This window comes from Coregonus lavaretus (genome assembly GCF_964263955.1).
Source record: "Coregonus lavaretus genome assembly, chromosome: 4".
Lineage (NCBI taxonomy): Eukaryota > Metazoa > Chordata > Actinopteri > Salmoniformes > Salmonidae > Coregonus > Coregonus lavaretus.
The window spans coordinates 23,345,066-23,370,399 of record NC_139991.1 but is presented as its reverse complement, the minus strand read 5'-3'; the positions used below and the strand labels follow the sequence as shown (position 1 = coordinate 23,370,399).

The window sequence follows — 25,334 nt, the reverse complement described above, 5'->3', positions numbered from 1 at the left end:
ACATGTGGAATAAGTTAAGGGGTATGAATACTTTCTGAATGTACTGTATATCTGCAAGAAAATGATAAATATGTGAATGTTTGAAAGGGGGTCATATAAACATTGCCTTATTTATATTTTTACAGACAATATTAAGTGAATTCTGTCTGAAATAGTCATGCTATAATGGGCATAGTTTCTCAGACCAAATTTCCATTCTGGCTGAAACAAAGCAATCTGATCATGCTCCAGTCAAATATAGCTATAGGGAATGCCTATACATTGTCCAATCTCCTTCCACACATTGATTTCATTCTTCGCATCTTTATTCAGAAACAAACAAACTTGAAATTAAGTGCTGTTTCAGTGTCTTGTTGCAGGTTGTGCAATGTTCAAAAGTGTGTGTGATATTAGCATTAACTTGTGTGTGTGGTGTCAAGTGTGGATGGTCCTATGTATGCAAATAGCCGAGATTGGATATTTCAGCACCATGGACAGCAGCGACATTGGGATAGCGAGATCTGTAATTCAGCAACACATGACACTGGATAGCGGCTGTCTCAGGTGAACTTGGCATTGGGAAAATCCCATCTAATAGGAAACGAGGCATAGGAGGCAAAAAGACTGAAGGAGAAGACTCCCACAGGAACTCTATGCTTAACTGTTCTGCCACATTCATTTCAAATGTTACATTTTTCGATTTGTAAATAAAAGGGAACACATCTGCAAATAATGTAAATTGACTTTTCTAACTACACTGTACAGCTTTAGTGTGTCTGTGTGTCATAGGTACAACTGCAAGCAATTCGCTTCTCAAATCCTTCTCAAATGTCTGTTTAATGTGAGAAACTAAATTAAAAACAACCGTTAGACTAATACAATGCGTACTGTCACAAATTATTACTATTCCCAACAAGACAACGAAGTGATGGTCTTTACCCACCATGGAGACTTATAAAGTCTACTTCCCCCCCACCAAAAGTTCCCACGCAGAGCGATGTTGTTTACTACATCATTATGCATATGCAGCGTGGTTCGTTCTGCGTTGTGTACTTTTAATTAGGACACTGCCACAACTGGAATTCTGATGGTTGGATAATTTTTATTCGACCTGCACACGAAGAGACAAAAAAATGATGTTAGCCCTTGGTGCAGCCACAGCTCTCGGGCACCTTGCTAGTTGAAGGTCAGGCAAAAGAGAACAGGTGCTGCATAAACACATTCAGTGCCTAACAACACACTATACAATACAAGTAAAATGATATTCAACATAATTCTGACAAAATAAATGACATACCTGTACACGAAGAGACAACACACAATAGGTTAGCCCTTGGTGCAGCCACAGCTCTCGGGCACCTGCGTGAGCACATAGAAACTCACTCAAACACTGACCCAAATACTCCCGAGTTACAATAGGTACCCAAATTAGCGAGCTTGGTGAAAGTTGTTAACATAAATCTTTATATTGTCCACATTGTAACAAAACCTATAGTTGCGTAACAGCACTTTGTGTAACTTTACCACAGTTTTATATTGACAAATTACGGCGCCAAGGACAACATACCTTGCTAGTTGAAGGACAGGCAAAAGAGAACAATAAGAGGGTACATAAATACAGATAACCCGCGATGGACCAAACCAAAATATACACAACTTTTACAATTAGGTGTATTTACAATATAGATATATAAAAATGTTTGTACACCAAAAAATTACATTAGCTATGCAGCTGTAATTAAATAAAAACCACATTGAATTAATATTATTATTATTATTATTATTAACTTATTAACATCCCCTCTTGACCTGGCCTAGTTGAACTGTCCTTGTGTGCAATTTGGTGCATAATCTAGGGGAACAACATCACACTACTACATTCACCCCTACTGTTTTACACTATATTATAAACACAAAACAAAACACATAACCTCGAAGGTAACAAAGCAAAGAAAGAAAAAAAACATTCCACACCCACAGGGCGACAGAGTAACCCAGTGTAGTCCCTTAATTCTAGACCCACAAATGGTCGATCAGCTGGAAAGCTATCCCGTGAAGGATTAGGAAAAATAAGAGGTAGCTAATCCCTTATTCAACCCTATACAAAAAATGCCAAATACATTTTATGCTGATGAACTACACACAAAGTTACATGAATTGTCAAAAATATTAGACAAACCCACAAATCACTCTAAGACCCACTTAGATTACCACATACACACAACAAAGAAAAGGTAGGCAATATCCTACCGTCACTGAGAAACCAAGAATTGTTTCATTTCCTGTGTAGACATAGTTTGGATTAGCCTATTCACTGGATTAATAAATCTACCTAGTCTAGTCCGAACACCCTCACCCAAAAACCTAGCAGGAATGTCACGGACAGCACCAACCGTGCTCAAAGGTCTAACCTCAGGTTGGGGAGTACTACAGATCAGCATATCCGGAGCCAGCACACTTTCAATTTCCGACTCAACACTAGTAGTGTCAGACGACTGATCAGAATCCTGGTAGATTGTCACAGACCAGACTGACAAAGCATCTTCAACCAAGTTAACAACATCAGGCACAGCACCATCCCAGCTGAGTGGAGTTTCACTATCAGAATTCTTGTAGGCTTTGGGGATCTCAGCCCCGAAACCTGAAGGATCTGGAGAAGGTCTGTATGGAGGAGTGGGCCAAAATCCCTGCTGCAGTGTGTGCAAACCTGGTCAAGACCTACAGGAAACGTATGATCTCTGTAATTGCAAACAAAGGTTTCTGTACCAAATAATAAGTTCTGCTTTTCTGATGTATCAAATACTTATGTCATGCAATAAAATGCAAATTAATTACTTAAAAATCATACAATGTGATTTTCTGGATTTTTGTTTTACATTCCGTCTCTCACAGTTGAAGTGTATGTATGATAAAAATTACAGACCTCTACATGCTTTGTAAGTAGGAAAACCTGCAAAATCGGCAGTGTATCAAATACTTGTTCTCCCCACTGTATGTACTGGATATCATTTTTATTTTACATTTTTAGTCATTTAGCAGACGCTCTTATCCAGAGCGACTTACAGTTAGTGAGTGCATACATCATTTTTATTTTTCATACTGGCCCCCCGTGGGAATCGAACCCACAACCCTGGCGTTGCAAACGCCATGCTCTACCAACTGAGCAACATCCCTGCCGGCCATTCCCTCCCCTACCCTGGACAACGCTGGGCCAATTGTGCGGCGCCCCATGGGTCTCCCGGTCGCAGCCGGCTACGACAGAGCCTTTGATTCGAACCAGAATCTCTAGTGGCACAGCTAGCACTGCGATGCAGTGCCTTAGACCACTGCGCCACTCAAAGGGTGCCAGCTTTGCAACCCATCTCTGCTCGCATGCATCGTCTCGGCTTTGTAAGAATATATTTGAGTGGATCGTTGTCGGTCCACACAGTAAACTTATGCCCTCGCAGCCAATGGCTGAATTTATCATGAATGGCCCATTTCATGGCTAGAAATTCCAGCCGGTGAGCAGGATACTTGGATTGTGCATGATTAAGAGATTTACTAGCAAAAGCTATCGGCCTGGCTATGTCCTTCCCATCTTGCACTTGTGATAGTACAGCTCCCAAAACACTAGTAGATGCATCCACGGAAAGTAGAAATGGCTGAGAAAAATCTGGATGAACCAGCAGTGCCTGGTCAACTAGTGCTGATTTCAAAGCTTCAAAAGCGAGTCGACATTCGGCAGTCCAGTCTGCAGCAGTGAGCCTGCGAGGGGGACCAGGCCTCTTCCTACCCTTGCCTCTCCTAGGCTTCTTCTGACCTGTAGTTAGCTGAAACAATGGCCTAGCAACCATGGAACAATTCTCAATGTAGTGCTAATAGTATACTACCATACCAAGGAAAGAACCTATTTTGATAGGAGACGGTGTGACACCATCAGCTTCACTCTCAGCTTCACTCTCAGTCACATTCAAAATGGTTTGAACTTTAGCAGGGTCAGTGGCTACACCCTCCTGAGAAATGATGTGGCCCAAAAACTTTACAGACCTCCTCAGAAACTTGCACTTAGACGGAGACAGTTTAAGGTTGTGCGCCTGCAACCGCTGAAAAACCATCTCAAGTCTCTGCAGACTCTCTTCCTCCGTCTTAGCAAAAACCATCAGATCATCCAAGTAACAAAGGAGACTTAGAACGTTTTGGTCACCAAAGATGGTCAGCATCATTCTCATAAAAGTAGCCGGGCTGTTGCAGAGGCCCTGAGGTAACCGATTGTACTCGTGCAGACCTAAAGGGGAGGAAAAGGCAGTGTATTTCTTGTCCTCTTCATGCAGTGGCACGTTGTAATACCCTGACGTCAAATCCATTGTGCTGAAGAAGGCATTACCTCCCAGCGCGGCCAGTACATCAGCCTGATGAGGCAGGGGATGAGCATCCTTTACTGTGCGGGCATTTAACCACCTGAAGTCAGTACATAGGCGCAAGTCCCCATTCTTTTTCCATACCAGCACCAATGGTGAGGCATACTCGCTGCTGGATTTTCTGACGATTTCCTTTTCCTCCATATCATCCAGTGTTTCCCTGAGTTTTTGGTAATGAGCTGGAGACAGCCTACGATAAGGTCATCGAAATGGGCGGTCATCAGTCAGCCGTATGCGAAGGCAGAACTCCTTTGCCTCGCCACAATCTAGGCTATGTCTTCCCAATTAAGTTGACAAGTTTATCTTTCCAGAACTGTGAAACTGGACACTCCTCAACAGACAGGCCTTGAAGTCCAAGATTCCTCAGTGTACTGTTGCCATTATCTACACTGCCACCAACTGAACTCTTAGCTGTCAGACTGCCATGTGATCTGTCACATTGAGCCTTTGCCACATTCTGATGAGCTGCTTGCTGCTTGACATCATTAAAATACTCCAATGCAATGCAAGGGTACACATCCGCCACTTTAGCATTTCGTCTCAGGGTAACTGCCGATGTTGTTGGATTCACAATCTTCACAGGGAGCCATCCATCCCCCCACAGAGGCGTAACTACTCTCCCCACTAGTATGTGTCGATTCACACAACGAGACGTGCTGGGCTCGACAACAACAGTACTGCCCACAGAGAGTTTTGTCTTTGGCGGTAGGCGGCCCCACACCAGATGCTCACTCATGGGTTGGAGCGTTACTGCTATCTTCAACTTAATGGTGCCCACTTTATCTGGGATGGAGTCTCCTCTCCATCTCTCCAGATTTGACATCACACTGGCTAGAGGAACCTGGTGTACCCGCCACCCGCCAGTAGCTGTCATTTGATTTGAACTGTCTAATCAGAGACTTCAACACATTAGTTCCCACAATGAGTTCATCAACCTGCCCATCAACAATAAGCACTGGGACTACATAACAGAAGCCATAAAGTTGAATTTTTAAGTCACACATGCCCACTGGGCTAGTTTGTTCCCACCACAACCCACCAGGATGATGTCTGAAGGAGCTAGAAAGTTCCCCTCTACCACTCCTGCCTCCCTCAACCGAGGTACAATATCTGCGCGCAGAGTAGTAGCCATGGACCCACTATCTAACATCCCCTTCAGCTCAACTTTATCCTGTACTAGCACAGTGGTGTAAAACAAACTGTCATTCTGATTGTGTTCTGAAAAATGACTGTGTTGTTCTTGGGTACTGACTCACAAAAGTAAGAATAAACAGATTGGATATCATCATCAGTGGAGGAAAAATAAGAATGCCCCACATTGCCCTCATTTAGCAGACGCTCTTATCCAGAGCGACTTACAGTTAGTGCATACGTTATTAAATTTTTTCATACCCCCCGTGGGAATCAAACCCACAACCCTGGCGTTGCAAACACCATGCTCTACGAACTGAGCCGGCCATTCCCTCCACTACCCTAGGCGACGCTGGTCCAATTGTGCGCCGCCCCATGGGTCTCCCGGTCGCGGCCGGCTACGACAGAGCCTGGATTCGAACCAGGATCTCTAGTGGCACAGCTAGCACTGCGATGTAGTGCCTTAGACCACTGCGCCACTCACAGACTGAGTATTGCTGACCAGAGCCTTCTCTAACAAAGTCAAAACTTTCTTTAATGTCCCACCCTCAGATACAGATGGTGCCAGGTCTGGTTCACGGCCACATTGAGAAAAAGATGACACATTAGGTCTTTTCACAGGACCCACTCCCTCCTGAGGGCAGTCAAAAACAGCAGCAACCTGCTGTGAAAGTTGTGTTCTACATGCTTTACGTTCCCTTAACAGGTCATCCAACCGATCCTGTACCTCACTGGCTGTCCAGTCACGAATGGGTTTGCTCTTGAACACTTGGGCCAACTCTTTATCAGGACAGTTGCGTACAAACATGACTGCCAACTCTGAGCACTGATTGGGTAAGGTCCTGCCCTCACTCACAAGGTACTGTTCCGCTGCCTCTGCAGCTTTGTTAAGCCTAATCCAGAAATCTATTGGACCCTCATTAGCTTATGGTTTGATTGAATAGAAATCAGCTAATGGCATACCTGAGCAGACAGTATCCCCAAAGTGTTGCTTGAAAACACTGAACACCGCCTTAACATCTGTGACAACAAGGTTGTTACGCTTCCAGACTTTGGTCACATCCCGTGCCCTCCCCATGAGCCTAGACATCACCTCCCCAACATTCCCAGACCCAGTGTAACCCCTCTTCTCTAGGTAGACTTCCATTAACTCCTCCCACTCCAGGACAGAGTACTTATCTGAGCCATCACCCCTAAAAAGAGGTGGAGCACTAACATCTGACTTCACAACCAGATTCAGCTTGGACGCATCAATAAAGGTTGACCCACACTGCTCAGGCAGGGGAAACTGCTGGGGTTGGTGAGGGGGACGGGCAGGAGAAAGACTTGAAACCCCAGGCTGCAGTAAACTCGCTCTGATAGATTCTCCTATCTCTGAACCAATCTGCTTAATAAGGTCACTAAGCTGACTCGGAGGCATCCCATTATCACCGAGTACTGTGGATGATGGTACTTCAAAAGACAGAGGTGGGATACCCTGGTCAGGTGGAACAAACAGCCTACCCCTCCCAGTGCTTGCAAACTCAGGACTAGCAAACGCTCTACTCCCAGGAGCTGACTGTACAATTGGTGTAAATGGAAGGACACCCCTCCCTCTACCCACACTAAAATCCCCAGCATAACACGTCTTATGGATTTGAGAATCTTCCATGGCTCAACAGAGCACTAAAATACAATGTAATTTAGTGCATTTAAATACCCCAAAAAATTAATGCAATAAACAAATTCATCCAAAACATACAAATAAGCACGAATACCTGTATCTAATGAATATGCTACATTCACTTTCACTGTTTACAGTATATATTCACTTACAGTAAGCCATCAACAAATTCACATGCGCAGGTCGTGCACCTCATCCACATGCACAGCTCCGGCGGTCGGCTTGAGCTGACCAGTCGGCAGGTCACGTAATTAGGACACTGCCACAACTGGAATTCTGATGGTTGGATAATTTTTATTCGACCTGCACACGAAGAGACAACACACAATATGTTAGCTCTTGGTGCAGCCACAGCTCTCGGGCACCTTGCTAGTTGAAGGTCAGGCAAAAGAGAACAGGTGCTGCATGCACACATTCCGTGCCTAACAACACACTATACAATACAAGTAAAATGATATACAACATAATTCTGACAAAATAAATGACATACCTGTACACGAAGAGACAACACACAATAGCTTAGCCCTTGGTGCAGCCACAGCTCTCGGGCACCTGCGTGAGCACATAGAAACTCACTGTCTAATCAGAGACTTCAACACATTAGTTCCCACAATGAGTTCATCAACCTGCCCATCAACAATAAGCACTGGGACTACATAACAGAAGCCATAAAGTTGCATTTTTAAGTCACACATGCCCACTGGGCTAGTTTGTTCCCACCACAATCCACCAGGATAATGTCTGAAGGAGCTAGAAAGTTCCCCTCTACCACTCCTGCCTCCCTCAACCGAGGTACAATATCTGCGCGCAGAGTAGTAGCCATGGACCCACTATCTAACATCCCCTTCAGCTCAACTTTATCCTGTACTAGCACAGTGGTGTAAAACAAACTGTCTTTCTGATTAATTCTCATTGTGTTCTGAAAAATGACTGTGTTGTTCTTGGGTACTGACTCACAAAAGTAAGAATAAACAGATTGGATATCATCATCAGTGGAGGAAAAATAAGAATGCCCCACATTGCCCTCCTCAGAACGGAGGCTTTCTAGTTTTCCTGAGACCTGCCAGTCTGTCCACATCCAGGGTTCTGTCGCTGCCCAGCCTCACTACAGTCAAAGCTCATGTGGCCCGGAGAAAAGCACTTGACGCCAGTGGCGGCTCCTGAAAAAATTCTCAGGAGGGGCAATTTTTCTGATGATTTAGGTGACCTACACACATTTTAAAAAAGATATGTCCAGCAACAACATGAAGACAGGGGCAGCATATAAGTCAATACCAGAAGCATTTATTGACTGATCTGGGGAGATGGATTCCAGTTTCTGTGACAGATTATAAATAATCTCTGATGCCTTTGTTATATTAGCTTTTGGTTGAATGTACTGTCGTAGTAAATATATAATGTTATAGCTTGGTCTGACTAAAATCTTGTGCATGACCCATTTTGTGTTGGGCCTTTGTATTCAATACAATGAACAAGAGTCCTATCTTGTCAGCCTTGTCAGCAGGTGGCTAAGGATAACACCCACGCCATAGGTCTCTCAGTTCTTCCAACTCACGAGTTCTTGCCCTGAGGACACACACACACACACCCACACACACACACACACACACACACACACACACACACACACACACACATCATCACTGATAAACACACACACACACACACATCATCACTGATAACAAACACACACACACACACACACACACACACACACACACACACTGATAACAAACACACACACACACACACACAAATCCTCTTCTCTTAGGCTGAACATCTGAAGACAGAGAACCCGACTCAGAGCCAATGCAACAGTGACACTAGCCTGGAGGTGACCTCGCCCAACTCATCAGGACCAATCAGAAGATCAGAACTACTAGATTCAACCTACTTCATTTTATTGTATAAAATGTCAGCACACAATGTTTAGGGGCTCTTCTGATAAACTCCCTACGAGTTTGACGAACGGGTCCGTGCACGCGATTCCAGATATCTTTACCTCTGAATAAACTGCCTTATATTATACAATTATCCACCTTGTCCAAAAGTCTCTACTTGGTCTCCGTTCTCCAGTAAACTTGTTTTATCAACAATAGTAAGGTTCAATGACACAGAAAGCAGTTCAATGTCGGGGTACAGAGTCGCTCTCTTACCAGGATCGCGGTCCGCTCTGACCAGGGTGAAGCCGGCCGGCTCCACCTCTCTGTCCGGGACTCTGTCATCAAGCCAAGTCTCCCAGCTGTATTGGGATTCCGCTGCCAGCAGCGTTTTCATTATTTAGTCCGTTCGTAGCGGGTATGTACACGATCAACAAGATCAGTCCAAAACCGAAGATCAGTCCAAAGCAGAATGTTTGCAGAATGTTTGTAAACTAAGTCTACAAATTAAAAACATAAAATAACGCCACACTGCAGGTCGCAACATAGACGCTGCTAGCCGCCATTGTCTTAGTTACGTTCAACGTTACGTCACGTATGACGAAAGCGCGTAAGTGCATGCCCACAGACACCCATAGAGAATGTATTGAAAGCTTTGAAATGTGAAAAAAATAGATTTTACATGACAGGCTATGAGAGACTTCTGGGCGATTTTCAACCTGACTGAAATCGCCCAAAAAACGGGCGGGGCCATTTGAAGCACGACTTTAGCCTGATTTGACATTTAGTGGCTGGCAGATCAGACGTGAACACTGATAACTGCTGTTGCCGTGATATAATTGATTAGAAAAAAAATCCCTTCCTTTTCCCGTTTGGCAGTGCGTCGCCCATATCGCCCTATTGAACAAGCCGTCCCTGCTTGACGCACAGCTGGTGCATCTGACAGTGAGCTTTGGTCCAGTGATTAGTGCTTCCACAGTCAGCGCACTCATGCTGACGTTTGTGGAACTGTTTACGGGGCCCTCTACATTTAACATGTTTAAGTCATTTAGCAGACGCTCTTATCCAGAGCGACTTACAGTTAGTGCATACGTAACTTTTTTTTTTCATACCCCCCGTGGGAATCGAACCCACAACCCTGGCGTTGCAAACACCATGCTCTACGAACTGAGCCGGCCATTCCCTCCACTACCCTAGGCGACGCTGGTCCAATTGTGCGCCGCCCCATGGGTCTCCCGGTCGCGGCCGGCTACGACAGAGCCTGGATTCAAACCAGGATCTCCAGTCCCCCAGGACTGTGTTGTGTTACCTGCTTGACAATAGTATTGATGTCCCCCAGGAGAGCAGCAGCAGGTTGCACGTTGTTCCCCATCTCCTCAGCACACAGATCAACCTTGACATTGACCTTGACATAAATAACGTATGTGGAACGTTACTACAACATACCAGCAACGACACGACAGGAAGAGCGCCGTGCGTGACATATGTAACAGCAGCTGGAGGAGTGGCCAAACCTCAAGCTAAACACAACAGAAATAACCAGGCACCACCACATAATGCTAAGGCTGACACACACACGTTCCCTTTTATAAACCGGGTGACTCGAGCCCTGAATGCTGATTGGCTGAAAGCTGTGGTATATCTGACCGTATAACATGGGTCACGTTGAGGGAGGAGGTCAGAGACCTGGCCGTGTTGTGCCAGGATAACAACCTCTCCCTCAACGTGACCAAGACAAAGGAGATGATTGTGGACTACAGGAAAAAAAAGAGGACTGAGCACGCCCCCATTCTCATCAACGGGGCTGTAGTGGAACAGGTTGAGAGCTTCAAGTTCCTTGGTGTCCACATCACCAACGAACTATCATGGTCCAAACACACCAAGACAGTCGTGAAGAGGGCACGACAAAGCCTATTCCCCCTCAGGAGATTGAAAAGATTTGGCATGGGTCCTCAGATCCTCAAAAAATTATACAGCTGCACCATCGAGAGCATCCTGACTGGTTGCATCACCGCCTGGTATGGCAACTGCTTGGCCTCCGACCGCAAGGCACTACAGAGGGTAGTGTGTACGGCCCAGTACATCACTGGGGCCAAGTTTCCTGCCATCCAGGACCTCTATACCAGGCGGTGTCAGAGGAAGGCCCTCAAAATTGTCAAAGACTCCAGCCACCCTAGTCATAGACTGTTCTCTCTGCTACCGCACGGCAAGCGGTACCGGAGTGCCAAGTCTAGGTCCAAAAGACTTCTCAACAGCTTCTACCCCCAAGCCTTAAGACTCCTGAACAGCTAATCATGGCTACCCGGACTATTTGCACTGCCCCCCCACCCCATCCTTTTACGCTGCTGCTACTCTGTTAATTATTTATGCATAGTCACTTTAACTCTACCCACATGTACATATTACTTCAACTACCTCAACTAGCCGGTGCCCCCGCACATTGACTCTGCACCGGTACCCCCCTGTATATATAGCCTCCCTACTGTTATTTTATTTTACTTCTGCTCTTTTTTTCTCAACACTTTTTTTGTTGTTGTTTTATTTTTACTTTTTTGTTTAAAATAAATGCACTGTTGGTTAAGGGCTGTAAGTAAGCATTTCACTGTAATGTCTGCACCTGTTGTATTACGGCGCATGTGGCCAATAAAATTTGATTTGATTTGATTTGAAATTTATTTTGACTGTTCGAATTACGTTGGTAACCAGTTTATAATAGCAATAAGGCACCTCTGGGGTTTGTGGTATAGGGCCAATATACCACGGCTAAGGGCTGTATCGTCGAGGCACTCTGCGTTGCATCGTGCTTAAGAACAGCCCCTAGACGTGGTATATTGGCCATATACCACACCCCCTCGGGCCTTATTGCTTAAATATAGATGTACTGTACAGCACTAAGACAGCCATGAAATTATTTGGAGAGACCACAAAGACTTATAGAGAAGCTATATAATTGATAGACTAAATCCAATAGACTGAGTCAAATACCTTTATACCTGGTTACAATGAAATGTAGTTCACTATGAAATGACCTGTGACTAGGGTTGCAAAATTACAGTTACTTTCCCCAAATTCCCAGAAATCCCTGTTGGAAGATTCCAGAAATCAGAACGGAATAAGCAGAAAATCTGGAATCCGAAAAAAAGAAGGAAAAAAAAGAAACCCTACTGGTGACCTTTGACCTAGCTGGATGACCTTTACTTGGGTGTCAAACCTGGGGGGAAGGCCAAAGTGCAGGATCCAGTTGAGTCTGGCACCAAGTAGGACCACAACATCAGACTGGAGCAGAGCTCTGCAGTCCCCACCAAGACCATAGAACCAGGAGGATAGGAAGAGGAGGAGGAGGAGGAAGAGAGGAGGAGGAGGATAGGAAGAGAGGAGGAGGAGGATAGGAAGAGAGGAGGAGGAGAGCAGGGACAAAACAAAATGTAATGAAAAGAGGCTAGTTATAGGAGTAGTGTAGTTGTTTGATTGACACCAGTTTACATTGACATGACCTGGCCAGGAGAGACTAGTTATAGATAGGGATTTCAGGAGTTTCGTGGTCCGTTCAAATGGTCAGGGAAATTCTTGGTCCTACTTATACAGTCAATGGTCTGTACATGAATATGATGCCAGCTGAGAGAAGGAGAGGCTGACCTGGAGCGGGCAGCAGCAACACAGTTGGGGTGATCGTCAGGCAGCACCCCTTTACCCATGGGGGTGGGCAGGAAGGGCAGGTCACACCCCTCCACCAGCTCCTTCAGAGCCCCCTCTGCTCTTCAATGGGCTGCACCTGCAGAGGGACACAGACAGAGGGCACTGCCACACGGATTTCAACAGACTTGTCTTCACAACTGGGATGCATTCAGCTGAGCAAAACGTTGTGCAACGTTCAGATAGAAATATAGCATGTAGAACGAACGTGCCTCTCAGACAGGTAGAATGAGAAATCATGTCAACAACATTTGTCGACTGAACGTGGCCCAGTTTTCAACTGAACCGTGGTACAGTGCTATATGTGTTACAGTGCGTCTCAGCTGGCTATTGATCTCTCTTGGACAGACGCACGTAACATAACTGGAAGTAGCGTCTGTCAACAGAATGGGATGTGACAACTTTGTTCCGGTACGCTGATTTTTCACCACTAATCATTTGGACAAATCCCGATTTCGCAGGTGCTCGCATCTTTTCAATTTCAGAACGGGAGGGGACATTTGGCCCATAAACTTGCCGGAAACTTGCAGAGAGTTTCCGTTTAGGGGGGTGGAGAGTTCGCAAGTGAAGTTAGTATCTTTCTCTTAACATCTCCCCAGACCTTATCCAAGTATCTGACGCAATTATGCAAGATTTTAGTTCTGTTTCCCCCAGATTATCTGGCTATTAAAAAAGCAATGCCTACCTTTGCCAATGATGAGTAAAGTCCGTTTGGCTCCTTTCAGGACCGCCAGTGCTTCTGTGATCACCATATGGTCAGCCATACTCACAGGAGGAGGTGGACTACAGGGCACCTCTCTGACAAAGGAAATAATAAATAATAGGTCAAACATTAAACATGTTACCTAGCAACTTTATTGCATATGTAAATAAACCATGAAGGTCTATCGAGGCTTATTGCTATTCTCTGATGAGAATATTTTGATATAGTGCTATATTTTCTAAGTAATTTAATTTCTGGTTCACTTCAGACGTTAAAAGGTATAACAAGATAAAATAAAAATGACTACGGTGATGTGAATTCAGAGGTATACATATTCAACAGTAACACATTAGTATACATTTTAAATGGATGAAAGACAGTGATGGCCACTAACCTGGCTCTGCTCCTGTCCAATTTAGCATTGACCATGTCCCCAGATATGTCTACGTATACAGCACCTGGACGTCCATACATGCTAGTGCGTGCTGCCTTAGACATACCAAACACCCTTAAATTCAGATCAATTAAGGCTGTGCTGTGCTCTTATGAAGCAGTTAAGGTACCTTGCTAAGCTGGAAAATTAGAGGTCAGAAAAAAGACAATTGCAGGTGATACCAAATGATATGAAGAGGACTACACAGAGGGAGTCAGAGTAGACTGTATACCTTCTCTACCACTGAGGAGATCATATCCAGACTGCTAGACCTAGCAGAGAACTTACTGTACAATCTGCATGCCTCCACCTGACAGAGAAAGAGGACCACAAATAACAAATTATTTCCTCTTTCAGCAATTAAACTGCTAGGGCCAGTTTCCCAGACAGAGATTCTCTATTGAGTTTGCTTTTTAGGCCATGACTAGGCTTAATCTGTGTCCTGGGAAACAACCCCCTAATGTTCAAATGTCATAAATATCATGGTTCAATCGGTACCTGTGGAAACTCTTGAAACGCCCCAGTGGTCTCTTGGTTTTGATCGGAGGAGCCTCCAATAACAATCACAGGCCTACAGAGAGAGAGGTATCACACAATGACATCAACTGACAATCTGAGATAGTTTGGAGTCCTCAGATCATTTTTTGCAGTGTGCGGATAGCATCCCTTCTTTTGAAAGGACCACTGAACATGAGTAGTAGGGTCTTCTGTTTGTGGAGTTCTAGCATACCAGCAGTTCATGTTAGCGTTGGCCATTCCACCAAGTGCATGGATGAGTCCCGGTCCAGACACAACCAGACACGCACCTGGACTGGAGAGGAACAGACAGACAGAGGGACAGACAGGAAGACAGGCAGACAGACACACAAAGGGTCAGACAGACAGGCAGACATAATTAGCAATGCAAAAAAGCTATGAAACTGACCCTCACACACTACACGCTCCTGTAGTCTATGTACGGGTAGTTAATATCACATGATTTGGGGAGAGCTGGTTTAGTAATAAAAAGGTGGCTTATGGCTTGTTCATTGCGCATTCCCACATACTTGATTCCTGAGGCTTGAGCTGCCTTAGCTACTTCAATGACTGGAACACCAACTATTCCAAACATATATTCTACATTCTGTAGAGAGTTACATGTAGATACAGTATATTTACCTTTTTTTAAACATTTTTAGTCATTTAGCAGACGCTCTTATCCAGAGCGATTTACAGTTAGTGAGTGCATACATTTTCATACTGAATTGTATATGAATTGTTACAATGTAGTTTAGATTTTCTTTGCATTGACACACACATTGGCATGCATCAACAAGGGTGTTAACATATACTATTCCACATAAACATCTAAATGTTTTTCTACAACAATATTAATAGTTAGCTATACCAGTGCAATGACCTATGGCACACTTTCACAACTCATAGTGTTACATTCTCACTGCCAAGGACATGATCAGCGACTAATATATTATTAGCAACACGGTTACACAGTATAACACTGTTTTATATATATTGCACACACTTCACCTGAGCTTTTAGTGCCTCTGCAATGAGCTGAGCCCCAGTCACATCTTCCATTATTATTGTCGAGAAATCTGTTCAAAGTGCAAACGCGGTTAGCAATGATTTCTTGGACTTGTTGTTCAGTAGCTTATAAATCGTGTTTAGATCTCTTGCAAATCATTAGTTTTGTCTGCTTTCCAGCATGCATTACATGAGTAGCTTTTTCTTCTTCAGTGGGGTTTATAGGCAGTTGGCATCCAACGTTATGGTGCATTACTGCCCCCTATTGTACAGAAGTGTGGACATGAGCCGTGCAATAGCAGTCATGAATATTTAATAAACTAGTAGCATTTTTCTTTTTTTATTGCAAGAAATACATAATAAGCCCTCATTATGTGTTTATAACTGCACTTTACTTAACACTTAACTCAGTTAAGTCATTATGAGTGTATGACAGTATGAAAAAAAAAATGTATGCACTCACTATCTGTAAGTCGCTCTGGATAAGAGCTTCTGCTAAATGACTAAAATGTAAAATGTAAATGACTTGAGTGTGTGCATTATAGATATAGGCTTCATAGAAAGTGTTACAAATGTTCTCCTGTCATCTTATAGGAGATCCATTCATGGATTTAGTTATGGCTTGAGAATGTGACTGGTCTACGGAGTTCTCCTTTATGTCTGTCTTTATATGTGACAACAACTTTTCTGTATTATGTGTATTTCCACAATCAATAATCATAAACGGTACTTCACTATGAATACTTTTGACTATGTGGTTTGAAGTACTTTACCGTTATCTTGCACATACATGAAGACTACTATAGACAGAAATCAATGCAGTAATGTTTTATTAAATAAAGGCTCTGATTAAAATATCATATTAATAAAATCAGGCATTTGGCTAATTATTCTTCCCAGAAGCTCCTGTGAATGGTTTGGAGATGGCTCTGGAGAGAGCGTGTAACACCCTGACTATGAGTGGGCGTTTACGGGACTGGGACTCCTGGGGAGCAGGGGCCGGTGTGGTTGTCAGGTCCTCCTTGGGTGGGGAAGTGGATGGAACCTCTGGAACCTCACACTCAGCATCTGTCATGAGAACATTTCATAATCAGAAAATGAATGTGTGTGTTTGTGTCTGTCCGTCTGTCCGTCTGCCTGTCCGTCTGTCTGCCTGTCTGCCTGTCTGTCCGTCTGCCTGTCTGTCCGTCTGTATGCCTGTCTGCCTGTCTGTCTGTCTGTCTGTCTGTCCGTCAGTCTGTCTGTCTGTCTGCCTGCCTGCCTGTCCGTCTGCCTGTCCGTCTGTCTGTCTGCCTGTTTGCCTGTCTTTTTGTCTGCCTGTATGTCTGTCTGCCCATCCGTCTGCCTGTCAGTCTGCCTGTCTGTCTGCATGTCTGTCCGTCGGTCTGCCTGTATCTGTTGTCACTGTTTTAACAAGCTTGTCATAGGGTGATACATCGATATGACATTATCGATGCTTATCACTTACCCTGTGAAATATGAGTCTCTCTGAGATGTTTGGTAGGCAGCGCATCCTGTTCAGGGTGTCTCTTCGGTTCCCCTTTTGTCTTGAACAGCTGTTGACAAAACACATCAGGACAACTGAGCCTGTGTAAAATACAGAGTGTGCATCCTAAAAGGCACCCTATTCGCTACGTAAGGCACTACTTTTGACAAGGGCCCAGAGAGCTCTGGTAAAAAGTCGTGCACTATATAGGGAATAGGGTGCCATTTGGGACTCTCCCATGTGTATTAGGATTGCATTACAGCGTCCTCACTCAACCTCCTAAAGACAATGACAACAGTTTTGTTCTAATGCTGAGAGACAATAGGGGTGTAGTGAATCTGTAGGGTAAATTTCAGCCCTGCCTTACAGAGGTAATCTCAAAACACAGAGCACCCTACCTTAATCATGATCTTTGGAAACTTATGCATTTTCGGTAGGAAACGCCACTTCCTGTTCTTCTTAGTCTCTTCCCCTCTGGCAGAGGGAAGACGGGCCATGCCGTCAGCCTTTACATCAGCCGGGCTAAGGCTCCTGGCAGGGAATTCCTCAGTAGCATTAAGGTCAGCTACAACACCATGAGTGATGTCACTTGTGGCATTGCTGGTGTCTGAGTGAGAAGAGCACGCTAGTGTGACCGACCTGTGTACAATAACTGGGAGAAGAGGACGCAGCCATTGAAGTCAGTCACTGCATCCCAAATGGCATTCTCTTCACTTTATAGTGCACTACTTTTGACCAGGGCCCATAGGGTCTGGTCAAAAGTAGTGCACTAAATATGGAAGAAGGTGCCATTTTGGACACAACCAGTGAATTTCACATCATAAAACGCAATGTATTGAGCATCATGTTACAATTAAGTCCTATGCAGATGAAAATAGGTACTTTCACTTACCATCCTCCATTGTAGACTTGGACACATAAGTCAGGCTGTCCATCACCACGTCTGTCATCAACTTGATGACCTGATCCAAAACCATTTCAGCCGATGGTGGCATAGGCCTTCCCATACACTGCCCCAGGAGTCTCCTAACAGAAGTCTGGGCAAAGTTGTAAATGAGCTCTGAGGCATCGTCCTTTGACAGCTTCCTCAGGGCTGGTTTAGGCAGCGCTGGTTGAGAGAGGCTTCTGTGGCCAACCATGGATTGAAGCTGGCGGTTTATGGTTATCTCCTGAATGAGACCATGGACCTTTGCGATCAGGTTGCCAGATGCACCTTGAAGGGCTTCAACTGACAGGAGCCTATCCAGATGTTCTTCTGCTGAAGTCATCTCTGGGTCGTCCGTCTTCAATGTGTCCATTATAGTTTTCACTATGATATTGGTGTCAGATATGTTTATTTCTTGTTGGCTCACAAGCGTTGACCGTGAACCTGTCTCGTCCATTGCGATAGAGGTATGGGATTCTGTCCTTGTGATTTTATCGGCAGCGCTCATGTCAGGCAACTGGTCAAGGCTCTCCAGTACAGAGTCTAACATGTTAGTGGCTATCAGACACTCCTCACTTGCAATCTGCCCAACAGATGAACTCTCAGAGTTGGCCACTCTACACTTGATCACATTTAGGATCAAGCTGAGCGTCTTCTTTGCAGTTTTGCTAAAGCCTTCTTGGCTGACTGCCACTGTTACGTCTTTTAGAGCCACAAGAGGTTTGCAACTTTCACTCAATCCACTGCCGTGGAGAGGAGAGGCTCTCTTCAAACTGTTGTTGCTCACAACTGACATACTCCTGGTGGGCAGAGTGACATCCTCACTGCATGTGTCAATTATATGGTGGTCTGTTGAAGAGCCACTCGAAGACACAAGGGCTTTAGACCTTTTAGCCAAACAGACTTTTGACAAAGGCTTCTCACTTCTCACAGACGGAGGGCGGCTCCTGTCCTCAACAAGAGCAGTGTCAGCGGACTTAGAATGTCTGAGTGTCTCCACAGGGGCGGAGTCCAGCACATATTTGGCTGTGGTGACTGACACTGGTGGAAAATAGAAAAAGATGTTCAGTCTATCCTTTACTCTGTGGTACATGGTTTGAGCAGCATCCAATAAGTTGTCAAAGACAACTCTGGGTTTGAGCTGGAACTCCAGCTTTTTCTCTCCTAGTGGGAAGGAGTCTGCGTCGTCCACAGTGTACTGGGATACACTTTCAAGGTCTTGCATGATAATATTTACTATATCTTCGGCTGTAGAAACTGCATGGTGTGAGAAGGTGGTGCTAGGCATGCTCTGTAGCAAAGAATGGCTGGCTTTGCTAGCAGCTCTGAGAATGGTCTCACTCACAATGTGTTTGGCCTTAGCTCGGAACTCAGCACTGTGAAAGCTCTGGATGGAAATGTTAGAGGTTCTGCTGGCTGCACTAAGAGATCGCGTGAGTGTGGCAATCTCGGCTGATGTCACATCACTCGAAATGGTGAGGTCCTCCAATTTCGAAATTATCGAGTCCAACTTCTGGTTGAAGTCGAAGGATGAATTTGACGTGCTCTCCCCAACGGAAGCGGAGCAGTCTTCCTTTGAAGTGTCCACCCTCAGCACCGAGATCACCTGTTTGATTACCCCTTTAGTGCAGGTGTCGAGGGTGAGCTGGTAGGCTGAGGCTGGGGACTTAGAAGGGTCTTACTGTCTGTCTTCTGTACAGGAGACACTGCCAAAGTGGCCTCAGTTACAGGAGATTCCTGCACAGTGGCCTCAGTTACAAGTAGTCCAGTTGCAGAAAGCTCGATTTGCACAGGAGTATTTTTTCCCTCAGTGAGATGGTGGGAGGTGAACAGCTTCCTTAGTTTGTCCAGGGTTTTGGTATAAATCTTCTGGGAACCTGAACTCACTTCCACCCAGAACATTTTGCGACCTGATTTCGTACGCATGGAGGCCTTATTGACCTCAGATACCTCATGCAGGTCGGAAATAATTCCACCAAAGAGATCAGAGGATGCCTCCTCAATATTCTCTGAGGAAACATGGACAGATAGGATTTCCGACAGTTTCCCACAAGTGTCGGTTTTATCCAGCGCAGCAGTATATGTCACAGCTGCATCCTGAATGACCTGAGTGATGCATTGCTCAGCTTTGACAATATACTCCTCCACTGGTTGACCATGGAGGATGTCAACTTTATCAGCAGGGAGCTCCTTCTGAATACTCACATTCTCCTCTGATGGGCATGGGTTGTTGAAGATAATGCTCTCAGTGACCATCTTAGAGGAGGCGAGAGATGAGTCGAGAAGCAGAGATCTGTATATTGTCGAGGTGGACATCTCTGGGTGCTTTATCACAGCAGCCTCCTCCAAAATGGCCGACGGGCCCTGGAGGATGTCAGAGATATCCATGTCCTCAATGGTCTCTACCAGAGACGATAGTAGGTCTCTGGCTGCCAGGTTGGTAGGTCTCTGGTTCTCAAGCTCTGTTTTGATTGCTTGACAGGCAGTTGCCAGAGCAACAACAGAGCGAGAACACAACTGCTTCAAGGTGGAGTCAGAAAAAGATGATGACAGATCTGTCATGGACATGGTGGAGAGTTGACTCTCAGAGACAAATGGGCTGAGTTTGACAGACACCTGTCTGACCAAGTCCCCAGCAAGAGCTCTCATATCTATTGCTCCACTAGCTGAGTTGTGGGAGCAGGCACTCTGTGGCCTTGACCGGTTCCTGTTATCCAAAAATCCTGTTATCCAAAAAACCTCAAGTACAAGATCCACAACATCGGATGACACTTCTGTCACTCTGTTGTCGGACAGAAATGTACTTGGATGAATGGTGCCTGCATTCACAGTCCAGTCGCAAATGGAGTTGTTGGACTGACTCTGGACTAGTGGAACTAGACAGGTTTCACTTGGACCTTGGCCAAAGAGCTCTGCCATTTTGAGCAGAACTGATCTTAAGACCTTTGACTTGGAAATGTTCAGCAGTGGGTCGTTGTTGGACAGTCTGGTGGATGGTCTGCTAGCCGATCTGTGAACCACTAGGCTTTGTATTTCTGCCGAAATGGCAGTTAGAAAATAGGTCAAGGGGCTGGACGCTCTCCCCTCATTTCCTCCGTTGGCTTTAGCCTTGATGATGCTATCTATGATGATGACTATGACCTGTCCAGCCAGAGGACCCAAGATGGCCTCAAGCTCCCTCTCTAACTCAAGGGGAGACTTGTGGCCGAGCGCAATATGCTCTATGGCATGGGAATACATCTTAGAAGTCGCCATGCTTAGCATCTCTTGGGCAAACTGTTGACTTGCTGAGATACTTCCAGTCAGCAGAACTAGAGTTCCCTGACTGACACTTCGCATTAGCTCAGCCAATCTGGAGTTGAGAAGGTTTATAACCAACTCGACAATACCCATCATAAACTTGCCGTCCGTTGACATTTTGCTAGGTCTGTATTTCTCCTGTCTACTCCGTTTGGGCAGCGGTACGATGTCACCCTGCGACTGGCCGCTCTGGACCATGTCGAAGACAGAGTCCTCAGAGATGCCAAACACAGATCTCAGTGGTGCTGAGTGTTGTCTGTGTCTCATCTCTCTATCGCCACCCTCAGGTGAGGAGACATATCGCTCTTCGTTCTCACTTAGCAAAGAGGTCATGGACCTGCAGAATGCACAACATAAATGAATAGTATATGGTAACAAAATAAAAAATATGATCCAAGAATTTGGGACACAAACTCAACCTTGTTATTATTATTCAAAGGAAGCATTGTGAACCATCTCAAACCACACTCAGAGCAAACATTAACCTTCAGAGTAAACGTTTTAGAGTGGTTGTGTAGTATCTAAGTAGTATTTCTCACTAAGTGGATCTGGAATGGATATTTGTACCTATAACAGGAAATACCTGCAAAAAGAGGAGGGGATAGAGCTAGGTATCTGTGAGAGGAGGGGTTAGGGCTAGATACCTGTGAGAGGAGGGGATAGGGCTAGGTACCTGTGAGAGGAGGGGATAGGGCTAGGTACCTGTGAGAGGAGGGGATAGGGCTAGGTACCTGTGAGAGGCGTGGATAGGGGTAGGTACCTGTGAGAGGAGGGGATAGGGCTAGGTACCTGTGAAAGGAGGGGATAGGGCTAGGTACCTTTGAGAGGCGTGGATAGGGGTAGGTACCTGTGAGAGGAGGGGATAGGGGTAGGTACCTGTGAGAGGAGAGGATAGGGCTAGGTACCTTTGAGAGGAGGGGATAGGGCTAGGTACCTGTGAGAGGAGAGGATAGGGCTAGGTACCTTTGAGAGGAGGGGATAGGGCTAGGTACCTGTGAGAGGCATGGATAGGGCTAGGTACCTGTTAGAGGCATGGATAGGGCTAGGTACCTGTGAGAGGCATGGATAAGGCTAGGTACCTGTGAGAGGCGTGGATAGGGCTAGGTACCTGTGAGAGGAGGTGATAGGGCTAGGTACCTGTTAGAGGCATGGATAGGGCTAGGTACCTGTGAGAGGAGGGGATAGGGCTAGGTACCTGTGAGAGGAGGGGATAGGGCTAGGTACCTGTGAGAGGCGTGGATAGGGGTAGGTACCTGTGAGAGGAGGGGATAGGGCTAGGTACCTGTGAGAGGCGTGGATAGGGGTAGGTACCTGTGAGAGGAGGGGATAGGGGTAGGTACCTGTGAGAGGAGGGGATAGGGCTAGGTACCTGTGAGAGGAGGGGATAGGGCTAGGTACCTGTGAGAGGAGGGGATAGGGCTAGGTACCTGTGAGAGGCGTGGATAGGGGTAGGTACCTGTGAGAGGAGGGGATAGGGCTAGGTACCTGTGAAAGGAGGGGATAGGGCTAGGTACCTTTGAGAGGCGTGGATAGGGGTAGGTACCTGTGAGAGGAGGGGATAGGGCTAGGTACCTTTGAGAGGCGTGGATAGGGGTAGGTACCTGTGAGAGGAGGGGATAGGGGTAGGTACCTTTGAGAGGAGGGGATAGGGCTAGGTACCTGTGCGAGGAGAGGATAGGGCTAGGTACCTTTGAGAGGCGTGGATAGGGGTAGGTACCTGTGAGAGGAGGGGATAGGGGTAGGTACCTTTGAGAGGAGGGGATAGGGCTAGGTACCTGTGCGAGGAGAGGATAGGGCTAGGTACCTTTGAGAGGAGCGGATAGGGCTAGGTACCTGTGAGAGGCATGGATAGGGCTAGGTACCTGTTAGAGGCATGGATAGGGCTAGGTACCTGTGAGAGGCGTGGATAAGGCTAGGTACCTGTGAGATGCGTGGATAGGGCTAGGTACCTGTGAGAGGAGGGGATAGGGCTAGGTACCTGTGAGAGGAGGGGAAAGGCGTGGGAGTGCGTGTGCTGCAGGCAGTTCTTGCGCTGGTGCACCTGCTGGGTCCTCCATTACAGCTGAATCTGACGCTGCGGCCAAGAGAGGTCACCTCTCCTGCCTCATTACTTCCTGATCCAGAAGAGCTTGGCGAATCAGAGAGCTCTATCTGCATGGTGAGGTCAAGGGCGGGAACAACCACAGTGGATGTAGACTCCATCACCCATGCTACAATATCCATGCACTTGGCACTAAACTCATGTCTGCTCATCTGCAATGTTAAAAGACCATACAGAGTTAGTTTGTTAAAGGGGCTGCACTGATATAAAATGTAGAACCATTTACTCAAGCTAGTCAATTAAAGCAGTGGTTCAGGATTAAAGGTCCTGCAGGATTTCCACAAATGAATGTTTGGTCCATTTTACCAACATTAACTACTTTAGAGGTGACTATAACTCACCCCGGCACGCATATTCTCACTCAGCAGATTCCAATGGCTGAAAAGTAAATAAATGCAAGTACACAATGAACTACATGACATTACCTCTATTATCTTAGACTATGTTATGGATGGACATTACCTCTATTATTTTAGATTACGTTATGGATGGACATTACCTCTATGATTTTAGATTACGTTATGGATGGACATTACCTCTATTATTTTAGATTACGTTATGGATGGACATTACCTCTATTATTTTAGATTACGTTATGGATGGACATTACCTCTATTATTTTAGATTACGTTATGGATGGACATTACCTCTATTATCTTAGATTACGTTATGGATGGACATTACCTCTATTATCTTAGACTACGTTATGGATGGACCTCTATGGAACTAGGCCACACCCAGACATCCCTGATTGGTTATTTGGTCCGTTGAGTCCTTTGTATTGGCCCGAGACTATGGGAGACTCTCAATCTCCTCGCCTCCTTCTCAAAACCCATTGGATGAGAAGGTCAGAAGGGCGGGACCTCTGGCTTTCTCATCCAATGGGTTTTGAGAAGAGAGGACACGAGGAGTATGCAATTGAGATAGGGAACATATCTAGGGGATGCATGGGGAAGCCAAAGAGCAACTTACTCGTCCTTCATGTCCTGCACAAAGGTGTGTAGGTCTGGGTAGCTTCTCTTTCCCCTGCTGAGGGTGAGGCTGGTCTGGGAAGTTTCATCCTTGTGGGTCACGGTAGTGAAGGTCACCACTGCAGCCTGATGGCGACAACAGAAAGCAGAGTTAGGCTGTAATTCAATTTTGCGTCATTAAAACACAAAATATCTCAATGAAATGTCATACATGTAATAGAAAAATACATCAAATACATCAACTTGTCCGAGAGAGATTTACATGGTTACAAAAACGTCACGCCACTTTTTTCCAAGATGGCGAAGTAGTGCAGTCCTGTTTCTGTCGTGTGTCTGTAAATAGCCTGTAAATACCCTGTTTTTTGTATTTTTCGTACATATTTCCCTATCAGACTTTTCATCCTTCTACAAAATATACTTTCCTGCAACCCGCCTCACTCAATGTGGAACGGATTCTATTATCGACTTACCTTTATCTAGAATCTAGAATCTCCAGTTGAAACTAGCTAGCCAGCTAACTAGCTACTTGCTATTAGCCACAGCTAGCGGTGTTTCACCCAGAACATTGGATTTTTTTCCGCGGGATTAATTTTAATCACTGGACATTGATCACCGGATATTCGGCCAGTCTGCACAGCGCGTTATCGACCCAGAACATATCAGTTTTTCCGCCGGAATCACTGAATCACTGGACCTTTAACTCCGGATTCATCGCTACCAGCTAGCTACCACCAGCCAGCTACAACAAAACGGACGCTGTGGTCTGGCTAATCATCCTGAGCTAGGCCCATCGCCCATCTCCCGGCTATCTACCTCTCTGTCAACCGGACGGGACCACCTAGTGTTGACACGGAGCCCCGCCGATCCTACACGACTGGTCTGCCGACGAAATCGTCTGATGTGGTTACGACGTTAACCACGAAGATTCCATCCATCTGCTAGCCCTGGCCCGCTAGCACACGCTAGCCGTGGCCTCTTACTAGTGCTTCACCACCGGACCTTATGATAACTCAGATATACAGCTGATATCTGCTGGACTGTTCCTTTTTACGGTACTACATCCTGTTTATGTTTAGCCTCAGCCCAAACATGGTTAGTTTATTGTTGTTTCGGTTATTTCTAATTGTACTATATCACTGTAGACC

The 25,334-nt window shown here is 45.5% G+C and overlaps 1 pseudogene across 1 annotated transcript; it reads right to left on the bottom strand.

The window, feature by feature from the left end:
* Positions 1 to 10,320: 10,320 nt before the first annotated feature.
* On the bottom strand, positions 10,321 to 23,174 carry LOC311128592 (2-hydroxyacyl-CoA lyase 1-like; annotated as a pseudogene). Its single transcript has 9 exons — positions 23,159 to 23,174; positions 14,613 to 14,688; positions 14,381 to 14,453; positions 14,115 to 14,192; positions 13,844 to 13,938; positions 13,432 to 13,544; positions 12,690 to 12,825; positions 12,237 to 12,342; positions 10,321 to 10,446 (listed from the first exon to the last, which is right to left on the bottom strand). The product of its transcript is annotated as a 2-hydroxyacyl-CoA lyase 1-like (transcript).
* Between the last annotated feature and the right edge of the window lie 2,160 nt (positions 23,175 to 25,334).